Below are 9,620 nucleotides of genomic sequence, written 5' to 3' on the forward strand. Positions count from 1 at the left end.
AAAGAGTTTCTCTCGAGAGAAGTAAGTGGGAGGAAAGTAGAACTCGATGAAGTACTGCCTCTTGAACCGGCAAGTAGCGTAGCTCAGGAAGATGTTCCTGTGGTGCCTGCACCGACTAGAGAGGAAGTTAATGATCATGATCAAGGTACTTCGGATCAAGTTGCTACTGAACTTCGAAGGTCCACAAGGACACGTTCCACACCAGAATGGTATGGCAACCCTGTCCTGGAAATCATGTTGTTAGACAATGGTGAACCTTCGAACTATGAAGAAGCAATGGCAGGCCCAGATTCCAACAAATGGCTTGAAGCCATGCAATCCAAGATAGGATCCATGTATGAAAACAAAGTATGGACTTTGACAGACTTGCCCGATGATCGGCGAGCGATAGAGAATAAATGGATTTTTAAGAAGAAGACGGACGCGGATGATAATGTTACCATCTATAAGGATCGACTTGTCGCTAAGGGTTATCGACAAGTTCAAGGGGTAGACTACGATGAGACCTTCTCACCCGTAGCGAAGCTGAAGTCCGTCCGAATCATGTTAGCAATTGCCGCATACTATGATTATGAGATATGGCAAATGCACGTCAAAACGGAATTCCTTAACGGCTTTCTCAAGGAAGAATTGTATATTATGCAGCCGGAAGGTTTTGTCAATCCTAAGAATGCTAACAAGGTATGCAAGCTCCAGCGCTCCATCTATGGGCTGGTGCAAGCATCTTGGAGTTGGAACATTCGCTTTAATGAAATGATCAAAGTGTTTGGGTTCATGCAGACTTATTGAGAAGCCTGCGTTTACAAGAAAGTGAGTGGGAGCTCTGTAGCATTTCTCATATTATATGTGGATGACATACTTTTGATGGGAAATGATATAGAACTTTTGGATAGTATTAAGGCCTACTTGAATAAGTGTTTTTCAATGAAGGACCTTGGAGAAGCTGCTTACATATTAGGCATCAAGGTCTATAGAGATAGATCGAGACACCTCATAGGTCTTTCACAAAGCACATACCTTGATAAGATATTGAAGAAGTTCAATATGGATCAGTCCAAGAAGGGGTTCTTGGCTGTGTTGCAAGGTGTGAAATTGAGCTCAGCTCAATGTCCGACCGCGGCAGAAGATAGAGGAAAGATGAGTGTCGTCCCCTATGCCTCAGCCATAGGGTCTATCATGTATGCCATGCTGTGTACCAGACCTGATGTAAACCTTGCCATGAGTTTGGTAGGAAGGTACCAAAGTAATCCTGGCATGGAACACTGGACAGCGGTCAAGAACATCCTAAAGTACCTGAAAAGGACTAAGGATATGTTTCTCGTATATGGAGGTGATGAGGAGCTCGTCATAAAGGGTTACGTCGACGCTAGCTTCGACACAGATCTGGATGACTCTAAGTCACAAACCGGATACGTGTATATTTTGAATGGTGGGGCAGTAAGCTGGTGCAGTTGCAAGCAGAGCGTCATCGTGGGACAACATGTGAAGTGGAGTACATGGCAGCCTCGGAGGCAGTGCATGAAGCAATCTGGATGAAGGAGTTCATCACTGACCTAGGAGTCATACCCAATGCGTCGGGGCCGATCACTCTCTTCTGTGACAACACTGGAGCTATTGCCCTTGCCAAGGAGCCCAGGTTCCACAAGAAGACCAGGCACGTCAAGCGTCGCTTCAACTCCATTCGTGAAAATGTTCAAGATGGAGACATAGATATTTGCAAAGTACATACGGATCTGAATGTCGCAGATCCGTTGACTAAACCTCTTCCGCAAGCAAAACATGATCAACACCAGAACTCTATGGGTGTTCGATGCATCACAATGTAACTAGATTATTGACTCTAGTGCAAGTGGGAGACTATTGGAAATATGCCCTAGAGGCAATAATAAAATGATTATTATTATATTTCCTTGTTCATGATAATTGTCTATTATTCATGCTATAATTGTGTTATCCGGAAATCATAATACATGTGTGAATACATAGACCATAACATGTCCCTAGTGAGCCTCTAGTTAACTAGCTCGTTGATCAATAGATAGTCACGGTTTCCTGACTATGGACATTGGATGTCATTGATAATGGGATCACATCATTAGGAGAATGATGTGATGGACAAGACCCAATCCTAAGCATAGCACAAGATCGTGTAGTTCGTTTGCTAGAGATTTTCCAATGTCAAGTATCATTTCCTTAGACCATGAGATCGTGTAACTCCCGGATGCCGTAGGAGTGCTTTGGGTGTACCAAACGTCACAATGTAACTGGGTGACTATAAAGGTATACTATAGGTATCCCCCAGAGTATCTGTTGGGTTGACATGGATCGAGACTGGAATTTGTCACTCTGTATGACAGAGAGGTATCTCTAGGCCCACTCGGTAATGCATCATCACAATGAGCTCAATGTGACCAAGTGTTTGGTCACGGGATCATGCATTACGGTACGAGTAAAGTGACTTGCCGGTAAGGAGATTGAACAAGGTATTGGGATACCGACGATCGAATCTCAGGCAAGTAACGTACCGATTGACAAAGGGAATTGAATACGGGATTGATTGAATCCTCGACATCGTGGTTCATCTGATGAGATCATCGTGGAACATGTGGGAGCCAACATGGGTATCCAGATCCTACTATTGGTTACTGACCGGAGAGTCGTCTTGGTCATGTCTGCGTGTCTCCCGAACCCGTAGGGTCTACACACTTAAGGTTCGGTGACGCTAGGGTTGTAGAGATATTAGTATGCGGTAACCCGAAAGTTGTTCGGAGCCTCGGATGAGATCCCGGACATCACGAGGAGTTCCGGAATGGTCCGGAGGTGAAGATTTATATATAGGAAGTCCAGTTTCGGCCACCGGGAAAGTTTTTGGGGTAATCGGTATTGTACCGGGACCACCGGAAGGGTCCCGGGGTCCACCGGGTGGGGCCACTTATCCCGGAGGGCCCCATGGGATGAAGTGGGAGGGGAACCAGCCCCTGGTGGGCTGGTGCGCCCCCCATGGGCCTCCCCCTGCACCTAGGGCTGGAAACCCTAGGGGTGGGGGCGCCCCACCTGACTTGGGGGGCAAGTCCCCCCCTTGGTCGTCGCCCCCCTTGGAGATTGGATCTCCTAGGGCCGGCGCCCCCCTAGGGGCCCTATATATAGTGGGGGGGAGGGCAGCCGCACCCAAGTCCCTGGCGCCTCCCTCTCCCCTCGTAACACCTCTCCCTCTCATTGGAGCTTGGCGAAGCCCTGCTGAGATCACCGCTGCTTCCACCACCACGTCGTCGTGCTGCTGGATCTCCATCAACCTCTCCTTCCCCTTGCTGGATCAAGAAGGAGGAGACGTCTTCCCCAACCGTACGTGTGTTGAACATGGAGGTGCCGTCCGTTCGGCGCTCGGTCATCGGTGATTTGGATCATGACGAGTACGACTCCATCAACCCCGTTCTCTTGAACGCTTCCACTCGCGATCTACAAGGGTATGTAGATGCACTCCCCTCTCCCTCGTTGCTAGATGACTCCATAGATTGATCTTGGTGGTGCGTAGAAAATTTTAAAATTCTGCTACGTTCCCCAACAGCTGGCGGGTGTCAGTTTCTCCAAATTTAGTTGAACCGAGTGTGGCTACGCTCGGTCCTTGCGAAGGTTAAAACAGAACCAACTTGACAAACTATCGTTGTGGTTTTGATGCGTAGGTAAGAACGGTTCTTGCTCAGCCCGTAGCAGCCATGTAAAACATGCAATAACAAAGTAGAGGACGTCTAACTTGTTTTTGCAGGGCATGTTGTGATGTGATATGGTCAAGACGTGATGAGATATAAGTTGTTGTATGAGATGATCAAGTTTTGTTGAAGTTATCGGCAACTGGCAAAAGCCTTATGGTTGTCTCTCTATTGCATAAGATGCAAGCGCCAAATAATTGCTTTACTTTATCGCTATGCGATAGCAATAGTTGCAAGAGCAATAGTTGGCGAGACAACCATGTGATGACACAGTGATATAGATCAAGATGATGGAGATCATGGTGTCATGCCGGTGACAATGGAGATCATGACGATGCTTTGGAGATAGGGATCAAAAGCACAAGATGATGATGGCCATATCATGTCACATATTTTGATTGCATGAGATGTTTATCTTTTATACATCTTACTTTGCTTAGTTATGACGGTACCATTATAAGATGATCTCTCACTAAATTTCAAGATAAAAGTGTTCTCCCTGAGTATGCACCGTTGCCAAAGTTCGTCGTGTCCAGACACCACGTGATGATCGGGTGTGATAAGCTCTGCGTCCATCTACAATGGGTGCAAGCCAGTTTTGCACACGCAGAATACTCAGGTTAAGCTTGACGAGCCTAACATATGCAGATATGGCCTCGGAACACTGAGACCGAAAGGTCGAGCGTGAATCATATAGTAGATATGATCAACATAGTGATGTTCACCATTGAAAACTACTCCATTTCACGTGATGATTGGTTATGGTTTAGTTGATTTGGATCACGTGATCACTTAGAAGATTAGTGGGATGTCTTTCTAAGTGGGAGTTCTTAAGTAATATGATTAATTGAACTTAAATTTATCATGAACTTAGTCCTGGTAGTATTAGCATATCTATGTTGTAGATCAATAGCTCGCGTTTACCTCCCCTGTTTTATTTTTGATATGTTCCTAGAGAAAACTAAGTTGAAAGATGTTAGTAGCAATGATGCAGATTGGATCCGTGATCTGAGGTTTATCCTCATTCCTGCACAGAAGAATTATGTCCTTGACACCGCTAGGTGACAAACCTATTGCAGGAGCAGATGCAGATGTTATGAACGTTTGGCTAGCTCAATATGATGACTACTTGATAGTTTAGTGCACCATGCTTAACAACTTAGAATCGGGACTTCAAAGACGTTTTGAACGTCATGGATCATATGGATGTTCCAGGAGTTGAAGTTAATATTTCAAGGAAATACCCGAGTTGAGAGATACGAAGTCTCCAACAAGTTCTATAGCTAAAAGATGGAGGAGAATAGCTCAAACAGTGAGCATTTGTTTAGATTGTCTGGGTACTACAATCGCTTGAATAAAGTGGGAGTTAATCTTCCAAATAAAATAGTGATTGACAGAATTCTCTAGTCACCATCACCAAGTTAGTAGAACTTCGTGATGAACTATAGTATGCAAGGGATGATGAAAACGATTCCTGAGCTTTTCATGATGATGAAATCGATGAAGGTAGAAATCAAGAAAGAGCATCAAGTGTTGATGATTAACAAGACCACTAGTTTCAAGAAAAGGGCAAAGGGAAAGAAAGGGAACTTCAAGAAGAACGGCAAGCAAGTTGCTGCTCAAGTGAAGAAGCCCAAGTCTGGTCCTAAGCCTGAGACTAAGTTCTTCTATTTCAAAGGGGCTGGTCACTGGAAGCGGAACTGCCCTGAGTATTTGGCGGATAAGAAGGATGGCAAAGTGAACAAAGGTATATTTGATATACAGATTATTGATGTGTATTTTACTAGTGTTCATAGCAACCCCTCGGTATTTGATACTGGTTCAGTTGCTAAGAGTAGTAACTCGAAACGGGAGTTGCAGAATGAACAGAGACTAGTTAAGGGTGAAGTGACGATGGGTGTTGGAAGTGGTTCCAAGATTGATATGATCATCATCGCACACTCACTATACTTTCGGGATTAGTGTTGAACCTAAATAAGTGTTATTTGGTGTTTGCGTTGAGCATGAATATGATTTGATCATGTTTATTGCAATACGGTTATTCATTTAAGTAAGAGAATAAATTGTTGTTCTGTTTACATGAATAAAACCTTCTATGGTCATACACCCAATGAAAATGGTTTGTTGGATCTCGATCGTGGTGATACACATTCTCATAATATTGAAGCCAAAAGATGCAAAGTTAATAATGATAGTGCAACTTATTTGTGGCACTGCCGTTTAAGTCATATTGGTGTAAAGCGCATGAAGAAAATCCATGCTGATGGGCTTTTGGAATCACTTGATTATGAATCAGTTGATGCTTGCGAACCATGCCTCATGGGCAAGATGACTAAGACTCTGTTCTCCGGAACAATGGAGCAAGCAATAGATTTGTTGGAAATCATAAATACTGATGTATGTGGTCCGATGAATATTGAGGCTCGTGGCAGGTATCATTATTTTCTGACCTTCACAGATGATTTGAGTAGATATGAGTATATCTACTTAATGAAACACAAGTCTGAAACATTTGAAAAGTTCAAAGAATTTCAGAGTGAAGTGGAGAATCATCGTAACAAATATAAAAGTTTCTACGATATGATCGTAGAAGTATAATATTTGAGTTATGAGTTTGGCCTTCAGTTAAAACAATGTGAAATAGTTTCACTACTCACGCCACCTGGAACACCACAGTGTAATGGTGTGTCCGAACGTCATAACCGTACTTTATTAGATATGGTGCGATCTATGATGTCTCTTACCGATCTACCACTATCGTTTTGGGGTTATGCATTAGAGACAGCTGCATTCACGTTAAATAGGGCACCATCTAAATCTGTTGAGATGACACCATATGAACTATGGTTTGGCAAGAAACCTAAGCTGTCGTTTCTTAAAGTTTGAGGTTGCAATGCTTATGTGAAAATTTTCAACCTGATAAGCTCAAACCCAAATCGGAGAAGTGCGTCTTCATAGGATACCCAAAAGAAAATGTTGGGTAGACCTTCTATCACAGATCCGAAGGCAAGATATTCATTGCTGAGAATGGATCCTTTCTAGGGAAGGAGTTTCTCTCGAAAGAAGTGAGTGGGAGGAAAGTAGAACTTGATGAGGTAACTGTACCTGCTCCCTTATTGGAAAGTAGTTCATCACAGAAATCTGTTCCTGTGACTACTACACCAATTAGTGAGGAAGCTAATGATGATGATCATGTCACTTCAGATCAAGTTACTACCAAACCTCATAGGTAAACCAGAGTGAGATCCGCACCAGAGTGGTACGGTAATCCTGTTATGGAGGTCATGTTACTTGACCATGACGAGCCTACGAACTATGAGGAAGCGATGATGAGCCCAGATTCCGCGAAATGGCTTGAGGCCATAAAATCTGAGATGAGATCCATGTATGAGGACAAAGTATGGACTTTGATTGACTTGCCCAATGATCGGCGAGCCATTGAGATTAAATGGATCTTCAAGAGGAAGACGGATGCTGATAGTAGTGTTACTATCTACAAAGCTAGAATTGTCACAAAAAGGTTTTCGACAAGTTCAAGGTGTTGACTACGATGAGAGTTTCTCACTCGTACCTATGCTTAAGTCTGTCCGAATCATGTTAGCAATTGCCGCATTTTATGAAATCTGGCAAATGGATAAACAAAACTACATTCTTTAATGGATTTATTAAAGAAGAGTTGTATATGATGCAACCAGAAGGTTTTGTCAATCCTAAAGGTACTAACATAATATGCAAGCTCTAGCGATCCATCTATGAACTAGTGCAAGCATCTCGGAGTTGGAATATATGCTTTGATAAGTTGATCAAAGCATATAGTTTTATACAGATTTGCGGTGAAGCCTGTATTTACAAGAAAGTGAGTTGGTGCACTACATCATTTCTAATAAGTATATGTGAATGACATATTGTTGATCAGAGATAATGTAGAATTATTCTGCAAAGCATAAAGGAATGTTTGAAAGGAGTTTTTTCAAAGAAAGACCTCAGTGAAGCTACTTACATATTGAGCATCAAGATCTATAGAGATAGATCAAGACGCTTGATAAGTTTTTCAATGAGTACATACCTTGACAAGATTTTGAAGTAGTTCAAAATGGAATAGTCAAAGAAAGAGTTCTTGCCTGTGTTACAAGGTGTGAAACTCAGTAAGACTCAAAACTCGACCACAACAGAAGATAGAGAGAGAATGAAAGTCATTCCCTATGCCTCAGCCATAGGTTCTATAAAGTATGCCATGTTGTGTACCAGACCTATTGTATACCCAGCCCTGTGTTTGGCAAGGGAGTACAATAGTGATCTAGGAGTAGATCACTGGACATTGGTCAAAATTATCCTTAGTGGAATAAGGATATGTTTCTCGATTATGGAGGTGACAAAAGGTTCGTCGTAAAGGGTTACGTCGATGCAAGTTTTGAAACTGATCCAGATGACTCAAAGTCTCAATCTAGATACATATTGAAAGTGGGAGCAATTAGCTAGAGTAGTTCCATGCTGAGCATTGTTGACATAGAAATTTGCAAAATACATACGGATCTGAATGTGGCAGACCTGTTGACTAAACTTCCCTCACAAGCAAAACATGATCACACCTTAGTACTCTTTGGGTATTAATCACATAGCGATGCGAACTAGATTATTGACTCTAGTAAACCCTTTGGGTGTTGGTCACAAGATGATGTGAACTATGAGTGTTAATCACATGGCGATGTGAACTATTGATGTTAAATCACATGGGGATGTGAACTAGATTATTGACTCTAGTGCAAGTGTGAGACTGAAGGAAATATGCCCTAGAGGAAATAATGAAGTTATTATTTATTTCCTTATATCATGATAAATGTTTATTATTCATGCTAGAATTGTATTAACCGGAAACATAATACATGTGTGAATACATAGACAAACAGTATGTCACTAGTATGCCTCTACTTGACTAGCTCGTTGAATCAAAGATGGTTAAGTTTCCTAGCCATAGACATGAGTTGTCATTTGATTAACGGGATCACATCATTAGAGAATGATGTGATTGCCTTGACCCATTCCGTTAGCATAGCACTTGATCGTTTAGTTTGTTGATATTGCTTTCTTCATGACTTATACATGTTCCTATGACTATGAGATTATGCAACTCCCGTTTACCGGAGGAACACTTTGTGTGCTACCAAACGTCACAACGTAACTGGGTGATTATAAAGGTGCTCTACAGGTGTCTCCGACGGTACTTGTTGGGTTGGCGTATTTTGAGATTAGTATTTGCCACTCCGATTGTCGGAGAGGTATCTCTGGGCCCACTCGGTAATGCACATCACTATAAGCCTTGTAAGCATTGCAACTAATGAGTTAGTTGCGGGATGATGTGTTACGGAACGAGTAAAGAGACTTGCCGGTAACGAGATTGAACTAGGTATTGAGATACCGACGATCGAATCTCGAGCAAGTAACATACCGATGACAAAGGGAACAACATATGTTGTTATGCGGTTTGACCGATAAAGATATTCGTAGAATATGTAGGAGCCAATATGAGCATCCAGGTTCCGCTATTGGTTATTGACCGGAGACATGTCTCGGTCATGTCTACATAGTTCTCGAACCCGTAGGGTCCGCACGCTTAAAGTTCGATGACGGTTATATTATGAGTTTATGTGTTTTGATGTACCGAAGGAGTTCGGAGTCCCGGATGAGATCAGGGACATGACGAGGAGTCTCAAAATGGTCGAGACGTAAAGATCGATATATTGGACAACTATATTCGGACATCGGAAAGGTTCCGAGTGATTCGGGTATTTTCGGGAGTACCGGGGAGTTACGGGAATTCGTATTGGGCCTTAATGGGCCATACGGGAAAGGAGAGAAAGGCCTCAAAGGGTGGACGCACCCCTCCCCATGGGCTGGTCCGAATTCGACTAGGGA

The sequence above is a fragment of the Triticum aestivum genome, chromosome 1A, assembly GCF_018294505.1.
Source record: "Triticum aestivum cultivar Chinese Spring chromosome 1A, IWGSC CS RefSeq v2.1, whole genome shotgun sequence".
Classification (NCBI taxonomy): domain Eukaryota; kingdom Viridiplantae; phylum Streptophyta; class Magnoliopsida; order Poales; family Poaceae; genus Triticum; species Triticum aestivum.